This window comes from Lissotriton helveticus, chromosome 5_1, assembly GCF_964261635.1.
Source record: "Lissotriton helveticus chromosome 5_1, aLisHel1.1, whole genome shotgun sequence".
Classification (NCBI taxonomy): domain Eukaryota; kingdom Metazoa; phylum Chordata; class Amphibia; order Caudata; family Salamandridae; genus Lissotriton; species Lissotriton helveticus.
The window spans coordinates 1650577397-1650600558 of record NC_136065.1 but is presented as its reverse complement, the minus strand read 5'-3'; the positions used below and the strand labels follow the sequence as shown (position 1 = coordinate 1650600558).

Genomic DNA, 23162 nt, shown 5'->3' with positions numbered 1-23162 from the left:
GACCCGGGGCTTGAACTCCATCTGGCCAGGCCCCGAGGGTGCTGGAGCCCCCTGTCCCGCAGGCCACCAGTGGGTCCGTGCGCTGGGGACGGGGCTCCACCGGTTCCCGGGGAGGCTCTCCCCAGCCTGGCTAGGGTTCGGAAGGTGGGACCGGACCCGGGGCTTGAATTCCATCTGGCCAGGCCCCGAGGGTGCTGGAGCCCCCTGTCCCGCAGGCCACCAGTGGGTCCGTGCGCTGGGGACGGGGCTCCACCGGTTCCCGGGGAGGCTCTCCCCAGCCTGGCTAGGGTTCGGAAGGTGGGACCGGACCCGGGGCTTGAACTCCATCTGGCCAGGCCCCGAGGGTGCTGGTACCCCTCCGTCCAGCAATCCGGCCAGGGGGCCGGGGCGCCCGGGACGGAGGGTCCACCGGGGGCCCAGGGAAGGCTCTCCCCGGCCCGGCATAGGGTTTGGAAAGCCGGGACTGGGGCCGGGGACCGGGCCCGGGGCTTGAGCCCCGTCCGGCAGGGCCCAGTGGTGCGGGAATCCCCCCTCCGTCCTGCAAGCCGGCCGGGGGTCGGAGGTACCCGGGACGGAGGGTCCATCAGGGCCCGGGGAGGCCTGAAGCCCTGGAGCCCTGCAGCCCCAGAGACCTGCAGCTCTGCAGCCCCCGGAACCCTGCAGCCCCAGAGCCCTGCAGCTCCGGGGCAGGCAGATTGGCGTCCTTTTGGTCCTGGCCATCTGGTCGCCCCTCTCGCCTCGGCCATCTGGTCGCCCTGGAAGTCATGATGAGGTGCCATTCGCCTCCCGGATCCCAGCGAGGGCTCCAGGAGGTCGGGTACTTTCGCGCCTTGGGTCCCCTCTGTCACCTTGTGTGCACAGATTGCAAGAAAGTCAGGTAATTTCCCTCCGGATTACTAGGGGGCAGGGTATGCCCGGACACCCCTCCAAGGCTGGTGGTTCTCTGCTAGGGGGACCAGATGGGCTATGCCTGGGTAACACCTCCCTAGGCCACCCGGGGCTTCCTTCCTCCAGGCCAACGGCTTGTCAAATTGCCCAGGACGGGCTCCATGGCTCTTGGGCAGTCGTCCCCCGGGTCTCCAGGCCGATGGCATGTCAAAGTGCCCAGGACGGGCTCCATGCGTCCCGGGCAGTCGTCCCCCGGATCTCCAGGCCGACGGCATGTCAAAGTGCCCAGGACGGGCTCCATGCGTCCCGGGCAGTCGTCCCCCGGGTCTCCAGGCCGACGGCATGTCAAAGTGCCTAGGACGGGCTCCATGCGTCCCGGGCAGTCGTCCCCCGGGTCTCCAGGCCGACGGCATGTCAAAATGTCCAGGACGGGCTCCATGCGTCCCGGGCAGTCGTCCCCCGGGTCTCCAGGCCGACGGCATGTCAAAGTGCCCAGGTTGGGCTCCATGCGTCCCGGGCAGTTGTCCCCCGGGTCTCCAGGCCGATGGCATGTCAAAGTGCCCAGGACGGGCTCCATGCGTCCCGGGCAGTCGTCCCCCCGGGCATCCGCCGCTCCCTTCTCCGGGCCGACGGCAGGTCAGATTGCCCAGGACGGGCTCCATGGGTCCCGGGCAGTCCTCCCCTGGGTGTCCGGCGCTCCCTTCTCCGGGCCGACGGCATGTCAAAGTGCCCAGGACGGGCTCCATGCGTCCCGGGCAGTCGTCCCCCGGGTCTCCAGGCCGACGGCATGTCAAAATGTCCAGGACGGGCTCCATGCGTCCCGGGCAGTCGTCCCCCGGGTCTCCAGGCCGACGGCATGTCAAAGTGCCCAGGTTGGGCTCCATGCGTCCCGGGCAGTCGTCCCACGGGTCTCCGGGCCGACGGCATGTCAAAGTGCCCAGGACGGGCTCCATGCGTCCCGGGCATTCCTCCCCCCGGGCATCCGCCGCTCCCTTCCCTGGGCCGACGGCAGGTCAGATTGCCCAGGACGGGCTCCATGGGTCCCGGGCAGTCCTTCCCTGGGTGTCCGGCGCTCCCTTCTCCGGGCCGACGGCATGTCAAAGTGCCCAGGACGGGCTCCATGCGTCCCGGGCAGTCGTCCCCCGGGTCTCCAGGCCGACGGCATGTCAAAGTGCCCAGGACGGGCTCCATGCGTCCCGGGCAGTCGTCCCCCGGGTCTCCAGGCCGACGGCATGTCAAAATGTCCAGGACGGGCTCCATGCGTCCCAGGCAGTCGTCCCCCGGGTCTCCAGGCCGACGGCATGTCAAAGTGCCCAGGACGGGCTCCATGCGTCCCGGGCAGTCGTCCCCCGGGTCTCCAGGCCGACGGCATGTCAAAATGTCCAGGACGGGCTCCATGCGTCCCAGGCAGTCGTCCCCCGGGTCTCCAGGCCGACGGCATGTCAAAGTGCCCAGGACGGGCTCCATGCGTCCCGGGCAGTCGTCGTCCCGGGCGTCCGGGCCTGGGAGCTCCGGTGGTCCTCACCGTGCCTGAGGCCCAGCCGGGGTCCCCGAGCCCTGCCCGGCGTGGGCAGGCAGCAGCCCTACCACGAAGGCTCGGGGTGGGAAGCAGGGAGTCCTTTCGTTCCCGGCCACCTGGTTGCACCTTTCCCCTCGGCCATCTGGTCGCACGCAATGCTATCCAAAAGGGCGACCAGATGGCCAAACCTCCCTGGAAGTCCCTATGAGGTGCCATTTGCCTCCCCGATCCCAGCGAGGGCTCCAGGAGGTCGGGTACTTTTACGCCTTGGGTCCCCTCTGTCAACTCGTGTGCACAGATTACAAGAAAGGGGGGTAATTTTCCTCCGGATTACTAGGGGTAAGGGTATGCCCGGACACCCCTGCAAGGCTGGTGGTTCTCTGCCAGGGGGACCAGATGGGCTATGCCTGGGTAACAACACCCGGGGCTTCCCTCCTCCAGGCCAACGGCATGTCAAAGTGCCCAGGACGGGCTCCATGCGTCCCGGGCAGTCGTCCCCCGGGTCTCCAGGCCAACGGCATGAGCGAGTGCCCAGGTCGGGCTCCATGCGCCCCGGGCAGTCGTCCCCCGGGTCTCCAGGCCAACGGCATGAGCGAGTGCCCAGGTCGGGCTCCATGCTTCCCGGGCAGTCGTCCCCCGGGTCTCAAGGCCGATGGCATGTCAAAGTGCCCAGGATGGGCTCCATGCGTCCCGGGCATTCCTTCCCCCCGGGCGTCCGTCGCTCCCTTCTCCGGGCCGACGGCAGGTCAGATTGCCCAGGACGGGCTCCATGGGTCCCGGGCATTCCTCCGCTGGGTGTCCGGCTCTCCCTTCCCCGGGCCAACGGCTTGTCAGAGTGCCCAGGATGGGCTCCACGGGCCCCGGACGTCCGGGGCTCCCTTCCCCGTGCCAACGGCATGCCAGAGTGCCCAGGACGGGCTCCACGAGTCCCCGGCGTCCGGGGCTCCCTTCCCCGGGACACCGGCTTGTCAGAGTGCCCATGACGGGCTCCACGGGTCCCGGGTATCTGGGACTCCCTTCCCTGGGCCAACGGCATGCCGGAGTTCCCAGGACAGGCTCCACGGGTCCCGGGCGTCCGGGGCTCCCTTCCCCGGTCCGACGGCTTGTCAGAGTGCCCAGGACGGGCTCCACGGCTCCCGGGCGTCCGGGGTTCCCTTCCCCGGGTCAGCGGCATGTCAGAGTGCCCAGGACGAGTTCCACGGGTCCCGGGCAGTCCTCCCCCGGGCGTCCGGGGCTCCCTTCCCCGGGCCGTCGGCAGGTCAGAGTGCCCAGGACGGGCTCCATGGGTCCCGGGCAGTCCTCCCCCCGGGCGTCCGGGGCTCCCTTCCCCGGGCAGACGGCAGGTCAGAGTGCCCAGGACGGGCTCCACGGGTCCCGGGCAGTCCTCCCCCCGGGCGTCCGGCGCTCCCTTCTCCAGGCCGATGGCAGGTCAGAGTGACCAGGACGGGCTCCACGGGTCCCGGGCAGTCCTCTCCCGGGCGTACGTGGTTGTCCGACAGATTCGGGCAGATGTGCTTTTACGAACCGGATCGGAATCGGCCCAAATAATAATAATAATAATAATCCACATTTGTAAGGCGCACAATCACCCGTAAGGGTCTCTAGGCGCCGTTGGGAAGATTAAGCAAGCTATTGCCCAGAGTCACATGGTGCTGGGCTAATCTGCGGCCGGTGCCGGGGATCGAACCCTGATCTCTGGGATGCTCGAGGGTTACTACGCGCTCTACAAAAACCTTAAATAAAAAAATCTCCAGATTCCGGAGTCAGCCGCCCTAGCCGCGGCGCCAGCTATTTCCCAGAGTCACCTGGTGCTGGGCTAATCTGCCGCCGGTGCCGGGGATCGAACCGTGATCTCCAGATTCCGGAGTCAGCCTCCCTAGCCGCGGCGCCAGCTATTTCCCAGAGTCACGTGGTGCTGGGCTAATCTGCGGCCGGTGCCGGGGATCGAACCCTGATCTCTGGGATGCTCGAGGGTTACTACGCGCTCTACAAAAACCTTAAATAAAAAAATCTCCAGATTCCGGAGTCAGCCGCCCTAGCCGCGGCGCCAGCTATTTCCCAGAGTCACCTGGTGCAGGGCTAATCTGCCGCCGGTGCCGGGGATCGAACCGTGATCCCCAGATGGGGATATCCCAAAAATCTGGCATGGATACGGCCCGCCAGGACTGGTTTGGGCACCCCTGCATTAGGCCACTGAGGAACAGATAAATGCCAACAATCTAGAGGCATTATTTAAATGTATTCAATCGTCCAACACTGGTGTCTGCACACAGGATATTTCTCAGTTCTCTCCATAAGTAAACTTCCCATTTTCATCCTCTTCCATCCCCGACTTTAACACTCTGTTCTGTGCTATAATGGAGACTCTGCATTTGTAGCAAGTGCAGAGAAATTGGAGGAGTACCATTTTCGAATCAACACTTCTTCTTCCATGGATGCTTTTCTCATTAAACTGGGCTTTGACAGTGGTATCAAGCCGTCCTTGTCTTCAGCAGGACACAGAAACAGGCACCAAGTCTACTAACCAAGTTCAACCACACTCTGCAACTTAATAGACCAGTGCTTTACAAATTAGCCAACTGTGTCATCAGCAAAGGCAGCCAATGTGCCAATCCTTTATAATTCTTCTGTTGTACTTTTCTTTCTCGTAGGCAAAATTAGCACTTTAACTGCACAAATCATACAGATTTTACACTTGAAGCACTCCATGAACACATACTTACACACCTTGCAGTTCATCTACACACACTTAAGCTAAAAACCCATTCTGTGAAGTCAAAAGTCTGCAAACCTAGTACATATTCAGTGCGTGTACATAGAAGCACTTTTTAATGCCACTTAAATGCACTAGATTTTAGACTGAAGATGCAATCTAAATGACTGTGCAGTATGTACTCCACTTTATTATTAATTAGGAATGAGAACATGATGGCTATGAGAGTATTGGAAGAGCCTGCTTCCATTCTGAATGGAAACCTGAATTGTGTGACCATTGGCAAAAACCGACCACGAAGGGACTCGAACCCTCAATCTTCTGATTCGAAGTCAGACGCCTTAGCCATTAAGCCACCCGGTCATGTGTCCTGCTGCGTTTATTTATATACTGTAGGTGGTATGCAAGGATGGAAAATATATTATTTATAGTTATTTAGGTTTACAAACCATTGTGGGGTTTTTTCAGCTCCTTTCAATTAAATCACTTTTTTGGGAATTTATATAATGAGAATGTCACCAGTACGATAAGCTATTGTTTTCTTTTTTGCATTTAAACCTCTTTCTTCATGAGATTAAAGCTCAGAGTATGCTTTATATAGTTCTTGATGTTTCCAGAAGTGGAGAGAAACTGTTTTGAAAGTAGTACAAACTGCTCCTTCCTGGATATTCCAATTTACACACACTCAAAGGTTGTATACGTTTCATGAATCCTGACTTGCCCTATTCAAGTGCCTGAAAGCCTTTCACCACCTCTAGAAACAACAGTTACACCAATCCAATTCAAATCATTTTTTCCAAAGGAATATCTTCTGCCGGGTCAAAAATGCATCTGACAAAGATAGGTGTTTAAAAATTGACTTTGTAGTTTCAGAACATCAACATGACTCTGAAGAGTACAGAAGTAAAATGGTACCATTTCAAAGTTCCTAATACCTCATAAACATCTGAGAGGAAGCATGTAATAAATATACTTATTTGTCTGGAAAAGTAAGAGTGAACTTTAGTTTGCACCTCAGATGGGACTCGAACCCACCATCCCTGGCTTAAGAGGCCAGTGCCTTATCCATTAGGCCACTGAGGCACAGATAAATGCCAGCAATCTAGAGGCATTATTTAAATGTATTCAATCGTCCAACACTGGTGTCTGCACACAGGATATTTCTCAGTTCTCTCCATAAGTAAACTTCCCATTTTCATCCTCTTCCATCCCCGACTTTAACACTCTGTTCTGTGCTATAATGGAGACTCTGCATTTGTAGCAAGTGCAGAGAAATTGGAGGAGTACCACTTTCGAATCAACACTTCTTCTTCCATGGATGCTTTTCTCATTAAACTGGGCTTTGACAGTGGTATCAAGCCGTCCTTGTCTTCAGCAGGACACAGAAACAGGCACCAAGTCTACTAACCAAGTTCAACCACACTCTGCAACTTAATAGACCAGTGCTTTACAAATTAGCCAACTGTGTCATCAGCAAAGGCAGCCAATGTGCCAATCCTTTATAATTCTTCTGTAGTACTTTTCTTTCTCGTAGGCAAAATTAGCACTTTAACTGCACAAATCATACAGATTTTACACTTGAAGCACTCCATGAACACATACTTACACACCTTGCAGTTCATCTACACACACTTAAGCTAAAAACCCATTCTGTGAAGTCAAAATTCGGCAAACCTAGTACATATTCAGTGCGTGTACATAGAAGCACTTTTTAATGCCACTTAAATGCACTAGATTTTAGACTGAAGATGCAATCTAAATGACTGTGCAGTATGTACTCCACTTTATTATTAATTAGGAATGAGAACATGATGGCTATGAGAGTATTGGAAGAGCCTGCTTCCATTCTGAATGGAAACCTGAATTGTGTGATCATTGGCAAAAACCGACCACAAAGGGCTTCGAACCCTCAATCTTCTGATTCGAAGTCAGACGCCTTATCCATTAGGCCACGCGGTCATGTGTCCTGCTGCGTTTATTTATATACTGTAGGTGGTATGCAAGGATGGAAAATATATTATTTATAGTTATTTAGGTTTACAAACCATTGTGGGGTTTTTTCAGCTCCTTTCAATTAAATCACTTTTTTGGAATTTATATAATGAGAATGTCACCAGTACGATAAGCTATTGTTTTCTTTTTTGCATTTAAACCTCTTTCTTCATGAGATTAAAGCTCAGAGTATGCTTTATATAGCTCTGGATGTTTCCAGAAGTGGAGAGAAACTGTTTTGAAAGTAGTACAAACTGCTCCTTCCTGGATATTCCAATTTACACACACTCAAAGGTTGTATACGTTTCATGAATCCTGACTTGCCCTATTCAAGTGCCTGAAAGCCTTTCACCACCTCTAGAAACAACAGTTACACCAATCCAATTCAAATCATTTTTTCCAAAGGAATATCTTCTGCCGGGTCAAAAATGCATCTGACAAAGATAGGTGTTTAAAAATTCACTTTGTAGTTTCAGAACATCAACATGACTCTGAAGAGTACAGAAGTAAAATGGTACCATTTCAAAGTTCCTAATACCTCATAAACATCTGAGAGGAAGCATGTAATAAATATACTTATTTTTCTGGAAAATTAAGAGTGAACTTTGGTTTGCACCTCAGATGGGACTTGAACCCACAATTCCTGGCTTAGGAGGCCAGTGCCTTATCCATTAGGCCACTGAGGCACAGATAAATGCCAACAATCTAGAGGCATTTTTAAATGTATTCAATCGTCCAACACTGGTGTCTGCACACAGGATATTTCTCAGTTCTCTCCATAAGTAAACTTCCCATTTTCATCCTCTTCCATCCCCGACTTTAACACTCTGTTCTGTGCTATAATGGAGACTCTGCATTTGTAGCAAGTGCAGAGAAATTGGAGGAGTACCATTTTCGAATCAACACTTCTTCTTCCATGGATGCTTTTCTCATTAAACTGGGCTTTGACAGTGGTATCAAGCCGTCCTTGTCTTCAGCAGGACACAGAAACAGGCACCAAGTCTACTAACCAAGTTCAACCACACTCTGCAACTTAATAGACCAGTGCTTTACAAATTAGCCAACTGTGTCATCAGCAAAGGCAGCCAATGTGCCAATCCTTTATAATTCTTCTGTTGTACTTTTCTTTCTCGTAGGCAAAATTAGCACTTTAACTGCACAAATCATACAGATTTTACACTTGAAGCACTCCATGAACACATACTTACACACCTTGCAGTTCATCTACACACACTTAAGCTAAAAACCCATTCTGTGAAGTCAAAAGTCTGCAAACCTAGTACATATTCAGTGCGTGTACATAGAAGCACTTTTTAATGCCACTTAAATGCACTAGATTTTAGACTGAAGATGCAATCTAAATGACTGTGCAGTATGTACTCCACTTTATTATTAATTAGGAATGAGAACATGATGGCTATGAGAGTATTGGAAGAGCCTGCTTCCATTCTGAATGGAAACCTGAATTGTGTGATCATTGGCAAAAACCGACCACAAAGGGCTTCGAACCCTCAATCTTCTGATTCGAAGTCAGACGCCTTATCCAATAGGCCACGCGGTCATGTGTCCTGCTGCGTTTATTTATATACTGTAGGTGGTATGCAAGGATGGAAAATATATTATTTATAGTTATTTAGGTTTACAAACCATTGTGGGGTTTTTTCAGCTCCTTTCAATTAAATCACTTTTTTGGAATTTATATAATGAGAATGTCACCAGTACGATAAGCTATTGTTTTCTTTTTTGCATTTAAACCTCTTTCTTCATGAGATTAAAGCTCAGAGTATGCTTTATATAGCTCTGGATGTTTCCAGAAGTGGAGAGAAACTGTTTTGAAAGTAGTACAAACTGCTCCTTCCTGGATATTCCAATTTACACACACTCAAAGGTTGTATACGTTTCATGAATCCTGACTTGCCCTATTCAAGTGCCTGAAAGCCTTTCACCACCTCTAGAAACAACAGTTACACCAATCCAATTCAAATCATTTTTTCCAAAGGAATATCTTCTGCCGGGTCAAAAATGCATCTGACAAAGATAGGTGTTTAAAAATTGACTTTGTAGTTTCAGAACATCAACATGACTCTGAAGAGTACAGAAGTAAAATGGTACCATTTCAAAGTTCCTAATACCTCATAAACATCTGAGAGGAAGCATGTAATAAATATACTTATTTTTCTGGGAAATTAAGAGTGAACTTTGGTTTGCACCTCAGATGGGACTCGAACCCACAATTCCTGGCTTAGGAGGCCAGTGCCTTATCCATTAGGCCACTGAGGCACAGATAAATGCCAACAATCTAGAGGCATTTTTAAATGTATTCAATCGTCCAACACTGGTGTCTGCACACAGGATATTTCTCAGTTCTCTCCATAAGTAAACTTCCCATTTTCATCCTCTTCCATCCCCGACTTTAACACTCTGTTCTGTGCTATAATGGAGACTCTGCATTTGTAGCAAGTGCAGAGAAATTGGAGGAGTACCATTTTCGAATCAACACTTCTTCTTCCATGGATGCTTTTCTCATTAAACTGGGCTTTGACAGTGGTATCAAGCCGTCCTTGTCTTCAGCAGGACACAGAAACAGGCACCAAGTCTACTAACCAAGTTCAACCACACTCTGCAACCTTAATAGACCAGTGCTTTACAAATTAGCCAACTGTGTCATCAGCAAAGGCAGCCAATGTGCCAATCCTTTATAATTCTTCTGTTGTACTTTTCTTTCTCGTAGGCAAAATTAGCACTTTAACTGCACAAATCATACAGATTTTACACTTGAAGCACTCCATGAACACATACTTACACACCTTGCAGTTCATCTACACACACTTAAGCTAAAAACCCATTCTGTGAAGTCAAAAGTCTGCAAACCTAGTACATATTCAGTGCGTGTACATAGAAGCACTTTTTAATGCCACTTAAATGCACTAGATTTTAGACTGAAGATGCAATCTAAATGACTGTGCAGTATGTACTCCACTTTATTATTAATTAGGAATGAGAACATGATGGCTATGAGAGTATTGGAAGAGCCTGCTTCCATTCTGAATGGAAACCTGAATTGTGTGACCATTGGCAAAAACCGACCACGAAGGGACTCGAACCCTCAATCTTCTGATTTGAAGTCAGACGCCTTAGCCATTAAGCCACGCGGTCATGTGTCCTGCTGAGTTTATTTATATACTGTAGGTGGTATGCAAGGATGGAAAATATATTATTTATAGTTATTTAGGTTTACAAACCATTGTGGGGTTTTTTCAGCTCCTTTCAATTAAATCACTTTTTTTGGAATTTATATAATGAGAATGTCACCAGTACGATAAGCTATTGTTTTCTTTTTTGCATTTAAACCTCTTTCTTCATGAGATTAAAGCTCAGAGTATGCTTTATATAGTTCTTGATGTTTCCAGAAGTGGAGAGAAACTGTTTTGAAAGTAGTACAAACTGCTCCTTCCTGGATATTCCAATTTACACACACTCAAAGGTTGTATACGTTTCATGAATCCTGACTTGCCCTATTCAAGTGCCTGAAAGCCTTTCACCACCTCTAGGAACAACAGTTACACCAATCCAATTCAAATCATTTTTTCCAAAGGAATATCTTCTGCCGGGTCAAAAATGCATCTGACAAAGATAGGTGTTTAAAAATTGACTTTGTTGTTTCAGAACATCAACATGACTCTGAAGAGTACAGAAGTAAAATGGTACCATTTCAAAGTTCCTAATACCTCATAAACATCTGAGAGGAAGCATGTAATAAATATACTTATTTTTCTGGAAAAGTAAGAGTGAACCTTGGTTTGCACCTCAGATGGGACTCGAACCCACGATCCCTGGCTTAAGAGGCCAGTGCCTTATCCATTAGGCCACTGAGGCACAGATAAATGCCAGCAATCTAGAGGCATTATTTAAATGTATTCAATCGTCCAACACTGGTGTCTGCACACAGGATATTTCTCAGTTCTCTCCATAAGTAAACTTCCCATTTTCATCCTCTTCCATCCCCGACTTTAACACTCTGTTCTGTGCTATAATGGAGACTCTGCATTTGTAGCAAGTGCAGAGAAATTGGAGGAGTACCATTTTCGAATCAACACTTCTTCTTCCATGGATGCTTTTCTCATTAAACTGGGCTTTGACAGTGGTATCAAGCCGTCCTTGTCTTCAGCAGGACACAGAAACAGGCACCAAGTCTACTAACCAAGTTCAACCACACTCTGCAACTTAATAGACCAGTGCTTTACAAATTAGCCAACTGTGTCATCAGCAAAGGCAGCCAATGTGCCAATCCTTTATAATTCTTCTGTAGTACTTTTCTTTCTCGTAGGCAAAATTAGCACTTTAACTGCACAAATCATACAGATTTTACACTTGAAGCACTCCATGAACACATACTTACACACCTTGCAGTTCATCTACACACACTTAAGCTAAAAACCCATTCTGTGAAGTCAAAAGTCTGCAAACCTAGTACATATTCAGTGCGTGTACATAGAAGCACTTTTTAATGCCACTTAAATGCACTAGATTTTAGACTGAAGATGCAATCTAAATGACTGTGACTGTGCAGTATGTACTCCACTTTATTATTAATTAGGAATGAGAACATGATGGCTATGAGAGTATTGGAAGAGCCTGCTTCCATTCTGAATGGAAACCTGAATTGTGTGACCATTGGCAAAAACCAACCACGAACGGACTCGAACCCTCAATCTTCTGATTCGAAGTCAGACGCCTTATCCATTAGGCCACGCGGTCATGTGTCCTGCTGCGTTTATTTATATACTGTAGGTGGTATGCAAGGATGGAAAATATATTATTTATAGTTATTTAGGTTTACAAACCATTGTGGGGTTTTTTCAGCTCCTTTCAATTAAATCACTTTTTTGGAATTTATATAATGAGAATGTCACCAGTACGATAAGCTATTGTTTTCTTTTTTGCATTTAAACCTCTTTCTTCATGAGATTAAAGCTCAGAGTATGCTGTATATAGCTCTGGATGTTTCCAGAAGTGGAGAGAAAATGTTTTGAAAGTAGTACAAACTGCTCCTTCCTGGATATTCCAATTTAGACACACTCAAAGGTTGTATACGTTTCATGAATCCTGACTTGCCCTATTCAAGTGCCTGAAAGCCTTTCACCACCTCTAGAAACAACAGTTACACCAATCCAATTCAAATCATTTTTTCCAAAGGAATATCTTCTGCCGGGTCAAAAATGCATCTGACAAAGATAGGTGTTTAAAAATTGACTTTGTAGTTTCAGAACATCAACATGACTCTGAAGAGTACAGAAGTAAAATGGTACCATTTCAAAGTTCCTAATACCTCATAAACATCTGAGAGGAAGCATGTAATAAATATACTTATTTTTCTGGAAAAGTAAGAGTGAACTTTGGTTTGCACCTCAGATGGAACTTGAACCCACAATTCCTGGCTTAGGAGGCCAGTGCCTTATCCATTAGGCCACTGAGGCACAGATTAATGCCAACAATCTAGAGGCATTATTTAAATGTATTCAATCGTCCAACACTGGTGTCTGCACACAGGATATTTCTCAGTTCTCTCCATAAGTAAACTTCCCATTTTCATCCTCTTCCATCCCCGACTTTAACACTCTGTTCTGTGCTATAATGGAGACTCTGCATTTGTAGCAAGTGCAGAGAAATTGGAGGAGTACCATTTTCGAATCAACACTTCTTCTTCCATGGATGCTTTTCTCATTAAACTGGGCTTTGACAGTGGTATCAAGCCGTCCTTGTCTTCAGCAGGACACAGAAACAGGCACCAAGTCTACTAACCAAGTTCAACCACACTCTGCAACTTAATAGACCAGTGCTTTACAAATTAGCCAACTGTGTCATCAGCAAAGGCAGCCAATGTGCCAATCCTTTATAATTCTTCTGTTGTACTTTTCTTTCTCGTAGGCAAAATTAGCACTTTAACTGCACAAATCATACAGATTTTACACTTGAAGCACTCCATGAACACATACTTACACACCTTGCAGTTCATCTACACACACTTAAGCTAAAAACCCATTCTGTGAAGTCAAAAGTCTGCAAACCTAGTACATATTCAGTGCGTGTACATAGAAGCACTTTTTAATGCCACTTAAATGCACTAGATTTTAGACTGAAGATGCAATCTAAATGACTGGGCAGTATGTACTCCACTTTATTATTAATTAGGAATGAGAACATGATGGCTATGAGAGTATTGGAAGAGCCTGCTTCCATTCTGAATGGAAACCTGAATTGTGTGACCATTGGCAAAAACCGACCACGAAGGGACTCGATCCCTCAATCTTCTGATTCGAAGTCAGACGCCTTATCCATTAGGCCACGCGGTCATGTGCCCTGCTGCGTTTATTTATATACTGTAGGTGGTATGCAAGGATGGAAAATATATTATTTATAGTTATTTAGGTTTACAAACCATTGTGGGGGTTTTTCAGCTCCTTTCAATTAAATCACTTTTTTTGGAATTTATATAATGAGAATGTCACCAGTACGATAAGCTATTGTTTTCTTTTTTGCATTTAAACCTCTTTCTTCATGAGATTAAAGCTCAGAGTATGCTTTATATAGCTCTGGATGTTTCCAGAAGTGGAGAGAAACTGTTTTGAAAGTAGTACAAACTGCTCCTTCCTTGATATTCCAATTTACACACACTCAAATGTTGTATACGTTTCATGAATCCTGACTTGCCCTATTCAAGTGCCTGAAAGCCTTTCACCACCTCTAGAAACAACAGTTACACCAATCCAATTCAAATCATTTTTTCCAAAGGAATATCTTCTGCCGGGTCAAAAATGCATCTGACAAAGATAGGTGTTTAAAAATTGACTTTGTAGTTTCAGAACATCAACATGACTCTGAAGAGTACAGAAGTAAAATGGTACCATTTGAAAGTTCCTAATACCTCATAAACATCTGAGAGGAAGCATGTAATAAATATACTTATTTTTCTGGAAAAGTAAGAGTGAACTTTAGTTTGCACCTCAGATGGGACTCGAACCCACCATCCCTGGCTTAAGAGGCCAGTGCCTTATCCATTAGGCCACTGAGGCACAGATAAATGCCAGCAATCTAGAGGCATTATTTAAATGTATTCAATCGTCCAACACTGGTGTCTGCACACAGGATATTTCTCAGTTCTCTCCATAAGTAAACTTCCCATTTTCATCCTCTTCCATCCCCGACTTTAACACTCTGTTCTGTGCTATAATGGAGACTCTGCATTTGTAGCAAGTGCAGAGAAATTAGAGGAGTACCACTTTCGAATCAACACTTCTTCTTCCATGGATGCTTTTCTCATTAAACTGGGCTTTGACAGTGGTATCAAGCCGTCCTTGTCTTCAGCAGGACACAGAAACAGGCACCAAGTCTACTAACCAAGTTCAACCACACTCTGCAACTTAATAGACCAGTGCTTTACAAATTAGCCAACTGTGTCATCAGCAAAGGCAGCCAATGTGCCAATCCTTTATAATTCTTCTGTAGTACTTTTCTTTCTCGTAGGCAAAATTAGCACTTTAACTGCACAAATCATACAGATTTTACACTTGAAGCACTCCATGAACACATACTTACACACCTTGCAGTTCATCTACACACACTTAAGCTAAAAACCCATTCTGTGAAGTCAAAAGTCTGCAAACCTAGTACATATTCAGTGCGTGTACATAGAAGCACTTTTTAATGCCACTTAAATGCACTAGATTTTAGACTGTAGATGCAATCTAAATGACTGTGCAGTATGTACTCCACTTTATTATTAATTAGGAATGAGAACATGATGGCTATGAGAGTATTGGAAGAGCCTGCTTCCATTCTGAATGGAAACCTGAATTGTGTGACCATTGGCAAAAACCGACCACGAAGGGACCCGAACCCTCAATCTTCTGATTCGAAGTCAGACGCCTTATCCATTAGGCCACGCGGTCATGTGTCCTGCTGCGTTTATTTATATACTGTAGGTGGTATGCAAGGATGGAAAATAAATTATTTATAGTTATTTAGGTTTACAAACCATTGTGGGGTTTTTTCAGCTCCTTTCAATTAAATCACTTTTTTGGAATTTATATAATGAGAATGTCACCAGTACGATAAGCTATTGTTTTCTTTTTTGCATTTAAACCTCTTTCTTCATGAGATTAAAGCTCAGAGTATGCTTTATATAGCTCTGGATGTTTCCAGAAGTGGAGGGAAACTGTTTTGAAAGTAGTACAAACTGCTCCTTCCTGGATATTCCAATTTACACACACTCAAAGGTTGTATACGTTTCATGAATCCTGACTTGCCCTATTCAAGTGCCTGAAAGCCTTTCACTACCTCTAGAAACAACAGCTACACCAATCCAATTCAAATCATTTTATCCAAAGGAATGTCTTCTGCCGGGTCAAAAATGCATCTGACAAAGATAGGTGTTTAAAAATTGACTTTGTAGTTTCAGAACATCAACATGACTCTGAAGAGTACAGAAGTAAAATGGTACCATTTCAAAGTTCCTAATACCTCATAAACATCTGAGAGGAAGCATGTAATAAATATACTTATTTTTCTGGAAAAGTAAGAGTGAACATTGGTTTGCACCTCAGATGGGACTCGAACCCACAATCCCTGGCTTAGGAGGCCAGTGCCTTATCCATTAGGCCACTGAGGCACAGATAAATACAATCAATCAAGAGGCATTATTTAAATGTATTCAATCGTCCAACACTGGTGTCTGCACACAGGATATTTCTCAGTTCTCTCCATAAGTAAACTTCCCATTTTCATGCTCTTCCATCCCCGACTTTAACACTCTGTTCTGTGCTATAATGGAGACTCTGCATTTGTAGCAAGTGCAGAGAAATTGGAGGAGTACCATTTTCGAATCAACACTTCTTCTTCCATGGATGCTTTTCTCATTAAACTGGGCTTTGACAGTGGTATCAAGCCGTCCTTGTCTTCAGCAGGACACAGAAACAGGCACCAAGTCTACTAACCAAGTTCAACCACACTCTGCAACTTAATAGACCAGTGCTTTACAAATTAGCCAACTGTGTCACCAGCAAAGGCAGCCAATGTGCCAATCCTTTATAATTCTTCTGTTGTACTTTTCTTTCTCGTAGGCAAAATTAGCACTTTAACTGCACAAATCATACAGATTTTACACTTGAAGCACTCCATGAACACATACTTACACACCTTGCAGTTCATCTACACACACTTAAGCTAAAAACCCATTCTGTGAAGTCAAAAGTCTGCAAACCTAGTACATATTCAGTGCGTGTACATAGAAGCACTTTTTAATGCCACTTAAATGCACTAGATTTTAGACTGAAGATGCAATCTAAATGACTGTGCAGTATGTACTCCACTTTATTATTAATTAGGAATGAGAACATGATGGCTATGAGAGTATTGGAAGAGCCTGCTTCCATTCTGAATGGAAACCTGAATTGTGTGACCATTGGCAAAAACCGACCATGAAGGGACTCGAACCCTCAATCTTCTGATTTGAAGTCAGACGCCTTATCCATTAGGCCACGTGGTCATGTGTCCTGCTGCGTTTATTTATATACTGTAGGTGGTATACAAGGATGGAAAATATATTATTTATAGTTATTTAGGTTTACAAACCATTGTGGGATTTTTTCAGCTCCTTTCAATTAAATCACTTTTTTGGAATTTATATAATGAGAATGTCACCAGTACGATAAGCTATTGTTTTCTTTTTTGCATTTAAACCTCTTTCTTCATGAGATTAAAGCTCAGAGTATGCTTTATATAGCTCTGGATGTTTCCAGAAGTGGAGAGAAACTGTTTTGAAAGTAGTACAAACTGCTCCTTCCTGGATATTCCAATTTACACACACTCAAATGTTGTATACGTTTCATGAATCCTGACTTGCCCTATTCAAGTGCCTGAAAGCCTTTCACCACCTCTAGGAACAACAGTTACACCAATCCAATTCAAATCATTTTTTCCAAAGGAATATCTTCTGCCGGGTCAAAAATGCATCTGACAAAGATAGGTGTTTAAAAATTGACTTTGTAGTTTCAGAACATCAACATGACTCTGAAGAGTACAGATGGTACCATTTCAAAGTTCCTAATACCTCATAAACATCTGAGAGGAAGCATGTAATAAATATACTTATTTTTCTGGAAAAGTAAGAGTGAACCTTGGTTTGCACCTCAGATGGGACTCGAACCCACAATCCCTGGCTTAGGAGGCCAGTGCCTTATCCATTAGGCCACTGAGGCACAGATAAATGGCAGCAATCTAGAGGCATTATTTAAATGTATTCAATCGTCCAACACTGGTGTCTGCACACAGGATATTTCTCAGTTCTCTCCATAAGTAAACTTCCCATTTTCATCCTCTTCCATCCCCGACTTTAACACTCTGTTCTGTGCTATAATGGAGACTCTGCATTTGTAGCAAGTGCAGAGAAAATGGAGGAGTACCATTTTCGAATCAACACTTCTTCTTCCATGGATGCTTTTCTCATTAAACTGGGCTTTGACAGTGGTATCAAGCCGTCCTTGTCTTCAGCAGGACACAGAAACAGGCACCAAGTCTACTAACCAAGTTCAACCACACTCTGCAACTTAATAGACCAGTGCTTTACAAATTAGCCAACTGTGTCACCAGCAAAGGCAGCCAATGTGCCAAATCCTTTATAATTCTTCTGTTGTACTTTTCTTTCTCGTAGGCAAAATTAGCACTTTAACTGCACAAATCATACAGATTTTACACTTGAAGCACTCCATGAACACATACTTACACACCTTGCAGTTCATCTACACACACTTAAGCTAAAAACCCATTCTGTGAAGTCAAAAGTCTGCAAACCTAGTACATATTCAGTGCGTGTACATAGAAGCACTTTTTAATGCCACTTAAATGCACTAGATTTTAGACTGAAGATGCAATCTAAATGACTGTGCAGTATGTACTCCACTTTATTATTAATTAGGAATGAGAACATGATGGCTATGAGAGTATTGGAAGAGCCTGCTTCCATTCTGAATGGAAACCTGAATTGTGTGACCATTGGCAAAAACCGACCATGAAGGGACTCGAACCCTCAATCTTCTGATTCGAAGTCAGACGCCTTATATATTAGGCCACGTGGTCATGTGTCCTGCTGCGTTTATTTATATACTGTAGGTGGTATGCAAGGATGGAAAATATATTATTTATAGTTATTTAGGTTTACAAACCATTGTGGGATTTTTTCAGCTCCTTTCAATTAAATCACTTTTTTGGAATTTATATAATGAGAATGTCACCAGTACGATAAGCTATTGTTTTCTTTTTTGCATTTAAACCTCTTTCTTCATGAGATTAAAGCTCAGAGTATGCTTTATATAGCTCTGGATGTTTCCAGAAGTGGAGAGAAACTGTTTTGAAAGTAGTACAAACTGCTCCTTCCTGGATATTCCAATTTACACACACTCAAAAGTTGTATACGTTTCATGAATCCTGACTTGCCCTATTCAAGTGCCTGAAAGCCTTTCACCACCTCTAGGAACAACAGTTACACCAATCCAATTCAAATCATTTTTTCCAAAGGAATATCTTCTGCCGGGTCAAAAATGCATCTGACAAAGATAGGTGTTTAAAAATTGACTTTGTAGTTTCAGAACATCAACATGACTCTGAAGAGTACAGATGGTACCATTTCAAAGTTCCTAATACCTCATAAACATCTGAGAGGAAGCATGTAATAAATATACTTATTTTTCTGGAAAAGTAAGAGTGAACCTTGGTTTGCACCTCAGATGGGACTCGAACCCACAATCCCTGGCTTAGGAGGCCAGTGCCTTATCCATTAGGCCACTGAGGCACAGATAAATGCCAGCAATCTAGAGGCATTATTTAAATGTATTCAATCGTCCAACACTGGTGTCTGCACACAGGATATTTCTCAGTTCTCTCCATAAGTAAACTTCCCATTTTCATCCTCTTCCATCCCCGACTTTAACACTCTGTTCTGTGCTATAATGGAGACTCTGCATTTGTAGCAAGTGCAGAGAAAATGGAGGAGTACCATTTTCGAATCAACACTTCTTCTTCCATGGATGCTTTTCTCATTAAACTGCCGTTGACAGTGGTATCAAGCCGTCCTTGTCTTCAGCAGGACACAGAAACAGGCACCAAGTCTACTAACCAAGTTCAACCACACTCTGCAACTTAATAGACCAGTGCTTTGCAAATTAGCCAACTGTGTCATCAGCAAAGGCAGCCAATGTGCCAATCCTTTATAATTCTTCTGTAGTACTTTTCTTTCTCGTAGGCAAAATTAGCACTTTAACTGCACAAATCATACAGATTTTACACTTGAAGCACTCCATGAACACATACTTACACACGTTGCAGTTCATCTACACACACTTAAGCTAAAAACCCATTCCGTGAAGTCAAAAGTCTGCAAATCTAGTACATATTCAGTGCGTGTACATAGAAGCACTTTTTAATGCCACTTAAATGCACTAGATTTTAGACTGAAGATGCAATCTAAATGACTGTGCAGTATGTACTCCACTTTATTATTAATTAGGAATGAGAACATGATGGCTATGAGAGTATTGGAAGAGCCTGCTTCCATTCTGAATGGAAACCTGAATTGTGTGACCATTGGCAAAAACCGACCATGAAGGGACTCGAACCCTCAATCTTCTGATTCGAAGTCAGACGCCTTATCCATTAGGCCACGTGGTCATGTGTCCTGCTGCGTTTATTTATATACTGTAGGTGGTATGCAAGGATGGAAAATATATTATTTATAGTTATTTAGGTTTACAAACCATTGTGGGATTTTTTCAGCTCCTTTCAATTAAATCACTTTTTTGGAATTTATATAATGAGAATGTCACCAGTACGATAAGCTATTGTTTTCTTTTTTGCATTTAAACCTCTTTCTTCATGAGATTAAAGCTCAGAGTATGCTTTATATAGCTCTGGATGTTTCCAGAAGTGGAGAGAAACTGTTTTGAAAGTAGTACAAACTGCTCCTTCCTGGATATTCCAATTTACACACACTCAAAGGTTGTATACGTTTCATGAATCCTGACTTGCCCTATTCAAGTGCCTGAAAGCCTTTCACCACCTCTAGGAACAACAGTTACACCAATCCAATTCAAATCATTTTTTCCAAAGGAATATCTTCTGCCGGGTCAAAAATGCATCTGACAAAGATAGGTGTTTAAAAATTGACTTTGTAGTTTCAGAACATCAACATGACTCTGAAGAGTACAGATGGTACCATTTCAAAGTTCCTAATACCTCATAAACATCTGAGAGGAAGCATGTAATAAATATACTTATTTTTCTGGAAAAGTAAGAGTGAACCTTGGTTTGCACCTCAGATGGGACTCGAACCCACAATCCCTGGCTTAGGAGGCCAGTGCCTTATCCATTAGGCCACTGAGGCACAGATAAATGCCAGCAATCTAGAGGCATTATTTAAATGTATTCAATCGTCCAACACTGGTGTCTGCACACAGGATATTTCTCAGTTCTCTCCATAAGTAAACTTCCCATTTTCATCCTCTTCCATCCCCGACTTTAACACTCTGTTCTGTGCTATAATGGAGACTCTGCATTTGTAGCAAGTGCAGAGAAATTGGAGGAGTACCATTTTCGAATCAACACTTCTTCTTCCATGGATGCTTTTCTCATTAAACTGCCTTTGACAGTGGTATCAAGCCGTCCTTGTCTTCAGTAGGACACAGAAACAGGCACCAAGTCTACTAACCAAGTTCAACCACACTCTGCAACTTAATAGACCAGTGCTTTACAAATTAGCCAACTGTGTCATCAGCAAAGGCAGCCAATGTGCCAATCCTTTATAAGTCTTCTGTAGTACTTTTCTTTCTCGTAGGCAAAATTAGCACTTTAACTGCACAAATCATACAGATTTTACACTTGAAGCACTCCATGAACACATACTTACACACGTTGCAGTTCATCTACACACACTTAAGCTAAAAACCCATTCCGTGAAGTCAAAAGTCTGCAAACCTAGTACATATTCAGTGCGTGTACATAGAAGCACTTTTTAATGCCACTTAAATGCACTAGATTTTAGACTGAAGATGCAATCTAAATGACTGTGCAGTATGTACTCCACTTTATTATTAATTAGGAATGAGAACATGATGGCTATGAGAGTATTGGAAGAGCCTGCTTCCATTCTGAATGGAAACCTGAATTGTGTGACCATTGGCAAAAACCGACCACGAAGGGACTCGAACCCTCAATCTTCTGATTCGAAGTCAGACGCCTTATCCATTAGGCCACGCGGTCATGTGTCCTGCTGCGTTTATTTATATACTGTAGGTGGTATGCAAGGATGGAAAATATATTATTTATAGTTATTTAGGTTTACAAACCATTGTGGGGGTTTTTCAGCTCCTTTCAATTAAATCACTTTTTTGGAATTTATATAATGAGAATGTCACCAGTACGATAAGCTATTGTTTTCTTTTTTGCATTTAAACCTCTTTCTTCATGAGATTAAAGCTCAGAGTATGCTTTATATAGCTCTGGATGTTTCCAGAAGTGGAGAGAAACTGTTTTGAAAGTATTACAAACTGCTCCTTCCTGGATATTCCAATTTACACACACTCAAAGGTTGTATACGTTTCATGAATCCTGACTTGCCCTATTCAAGTGCCTGAAAGCCTTTCACTACCTCTAGAAACAACAGTTACACCAATCCAATTCAAATCATTTTTTCCAAAGGAATATCTTCTGCCGGGTCAAAAATGCATCTGACAAAGATAGGTGTTTAAAAATTGACTTTGTAGTTTCAGAACATCAACATGACTCTGAAGAGTACAGAAGTAAAATGGTACCATTTCAAAGTTCCTAATACCTCATAAACATCTGAGAGGAAGCATGTAATAAATATACTTATTTTTCTGGAAAAGTAAGAGTGAACTTTGGTTTGCACCTCAGATGGGACTCGAACCCACAATCCCTGGCTTAGGAGGCCAGTGCCTTATCCATTAGGCCACTGAGGCACAGATAAATGCCAACAATCTAGAGGCATTATTTAAATGTATTCAATCGTCCAACGCTGGTGTCTGCACACAGGATATTTCTAAGTTCTCTCCATAAGTAAACTTCCCATTTTCATGCTCTTCCATCCCCGACTTTAACACTTTGTTCTGTGCTATAATGGAGACTCTGCATTTGTAGCAAGTGCAGAGAAATTGGAGGAGTACCATTTTCGAATCAACACTTCTTCTTCCATGGATGCTTTTCTCATTAAACTGGGCTTTGACAGTGGTATCAAGCCGTCCTTGTCTTCAGCAGGACACAGAAACAGGCACCAAGTCTACTAACCAAGTTCAACCACACTCTGCAACTTAATAGACCAGTGCTTTACAAATTAGCCAACTGTGTCATCAGCAAAGGCAGCCAATGTGCCAATCCTTTATAATTCTTCTGTTGTACTTTTCTTTCTCGTTGGCAAAATTAGCACTTTAACTGCACAAATCATACAGATTTTACACTTGAAGCACTCCATGAACACATACTTACACACCTTGCAGTTCATCTACACACACTTAAGCTAAAAACTCATTCTGTGAAGTCAAAAGTCTGCAAACCTAGTACATATTCAGTGCGTGTACATAGAAGCACTTTTTAATGCCACTTAAATGCACTAGATTTTAGACTGAAGATGCAATCTAAATGACTGTGTAGTATGTACTCCACTTTATTATTAATTAGGAATGAGAACATGATGGCTATGAGAGTATTGGAAGAGCCTGCTTCCATTCTGAATGGAAACCTGAATTGTGTGACCATTGGCAAAAACCGACCACGAAGGGACTCGAACCCTCAATCTTCTGATTCGAAGTCAGACGCCTTATCCATTAGGCAATAAACAAGAAAGGAGTGTCCATGCAGAAAGGGCTAAGCCGTTCACGGGAGCACCAGTACACCCACACTGGGATGTTTAAGAAAGCCCTCACTCACCACCTGGTGATGACATGCTTCATCATCGGGCCCCACCAAAGAGACCGAGTGTCTCTTTGG

The 23162-nt window shown here is 44.6% G+C and overlaps 14 non-coding genes across 14 annotated transcripts; all 14 read right to left on the bottom strand.

The window, feature by feature from the left end:
- Nucleotides 1-5410: 5410 nt before the first annotated feature.
- TRNAR-UCG (transfer RNA arginine (anticodon UCG)) lies at nt 5411-5483 on the bottom strand. The gene has a single exon. It is a non-coding gene; the product is annotated as a tRNA-Arg (tRNA).
- Nucleotides 5484-7006: 1523 nt separating this feature from the next.
- On the bottom strand, nt 7007-7079 carry TRNAR-UCG (transfer RNA arginine (anticodon UCG)). Its single transcript has one exon. It is a non-coding gene; the product is annotated as a tRNA-Arg (tRNA).
- Nucleotides 7080-7725: 646 nt separating this feature from the next.
- On the bottom strand, nt 7726-7798 carry TRNAR-CCU (transfer RNA arginine (anticodon CCU)). Its single transcript has one exon. It is a non-coding gene; the product is annotated as a tRNA-Arg (tRNA).
- Nucleotides 7799-8600: 802 nt separating this feature from the next.
- On the bottom strand, nt 8601-8673 carry TRNAR-UCG (transfer RNA arginine (anticodon UCG)). The gene has a single exon. It is a non-coding gene; the product is annotated as a tRNA-Arg (tRNA).
- Nucleotides 8674-9319: 646 nt separating this feature from the next.
- On the bottom strand, nt 9320-9392 carry TRNAR-CCU (transfer RNA arginine (anticodon CCU)). Its single transcript has one exon. It is a non-coding gene; the product is annotated as a tRNA-Arg (tRNA).
- Nucleotides 9393-13392: 4000 nt separating this feature from the next.
- Nucleotides 13393-13465, bottom strand: TRNAR-UCG (transfer RNA arginine (anticodon UCG)). The gene has a single exon. It is a non-coding gene; the product is annotated as a tRNA-Arg (tRNA).
- Nucleotides 13466-14988: 1523 nt separating this feature from the next.
- On the bottom strand, nt 14989-15061 carry TRNAR-UCG (transfer RNA arginine (anticodon UCG)). Its single transcript has one exon. It is a non-coding gene; the product is annotated as a tRNA-Arg (tRNA).
- Nucleotides 15062-15707: 646 nt separating this feature from the next.
- TRNAR-CCU (transfer RNA arginine (anticodon CCU)) lies at nt 15708-15780 on the bottom strand. The gene has a single exon. It is a non-coding gene; the product is annotated as a tRNA-Arg (tRNA).
- A 1515-nt stretch (nt 15781-17295) lies between these two features.
- On the bottom strand, nt 17296-17368 carry TRNAR-CCU (transfer RNA arginine (anticodon CCU)). Its single transcript has one exon. It is a non-coding gene; the product is annotated as a tRNA-Arg (tRNA).
- Nucleotides 17369-18884: 1516 nt separating this feature from the next.
- TRNAR-CCU (transfer RNA arginine (anticodon CCU)) lies at nt 18885-18957 on the bottom strand. The gene has a single exon. It is a non-coding gene; the product is annotated as a tRNA-Arg (tRNA).
- Nucleotides 18958-19759: 802 nt separating this feature from the next.
- On the bottom strand, nt 19760-19832 carry TRNAR-UCG (transfer RNA arginine (anticodon UCG)). The gene has a single exon. It is a non-coding gene; the product is annotated as a tRNA-Arg (tRNA).
- Nucleotides 19833-20471: 639 nt separating this feature from the next.
- Nucleotides 20472-20544, bottom strand: TRNAR-CCU (transfer RNA arginine (anticodon CCU)). The gene has a single exon. It is a non-coding gene; the product is annotated as a tRNA-Arg (tRNA).
- Nucleotides 20545-21346: 802 nt separating this feature from the next.
- TRNAR-UCG (transfer RNA arginine (anticodon UCG)) lies at nt 21347-21419 on the bottom strand. Its single transcript has one exon. It is a non-coding gene; the product is annotated as a tRNA-Arg (tRNA).
- Nucleotides 21420-22065: 646 nt separating this feature from the next.
- TRNAR-CCU (transfer RNA arginine (anticodon CCU)) lies at nt 22066-22138 on the bottom strand. The gene has a single exon. It is a non-coding gene; the product is annotated as a tRNA-Arg (tRNA).
- Between the last annotated feature and the right edge of the window lie 1024 nt (nt 22139-23162).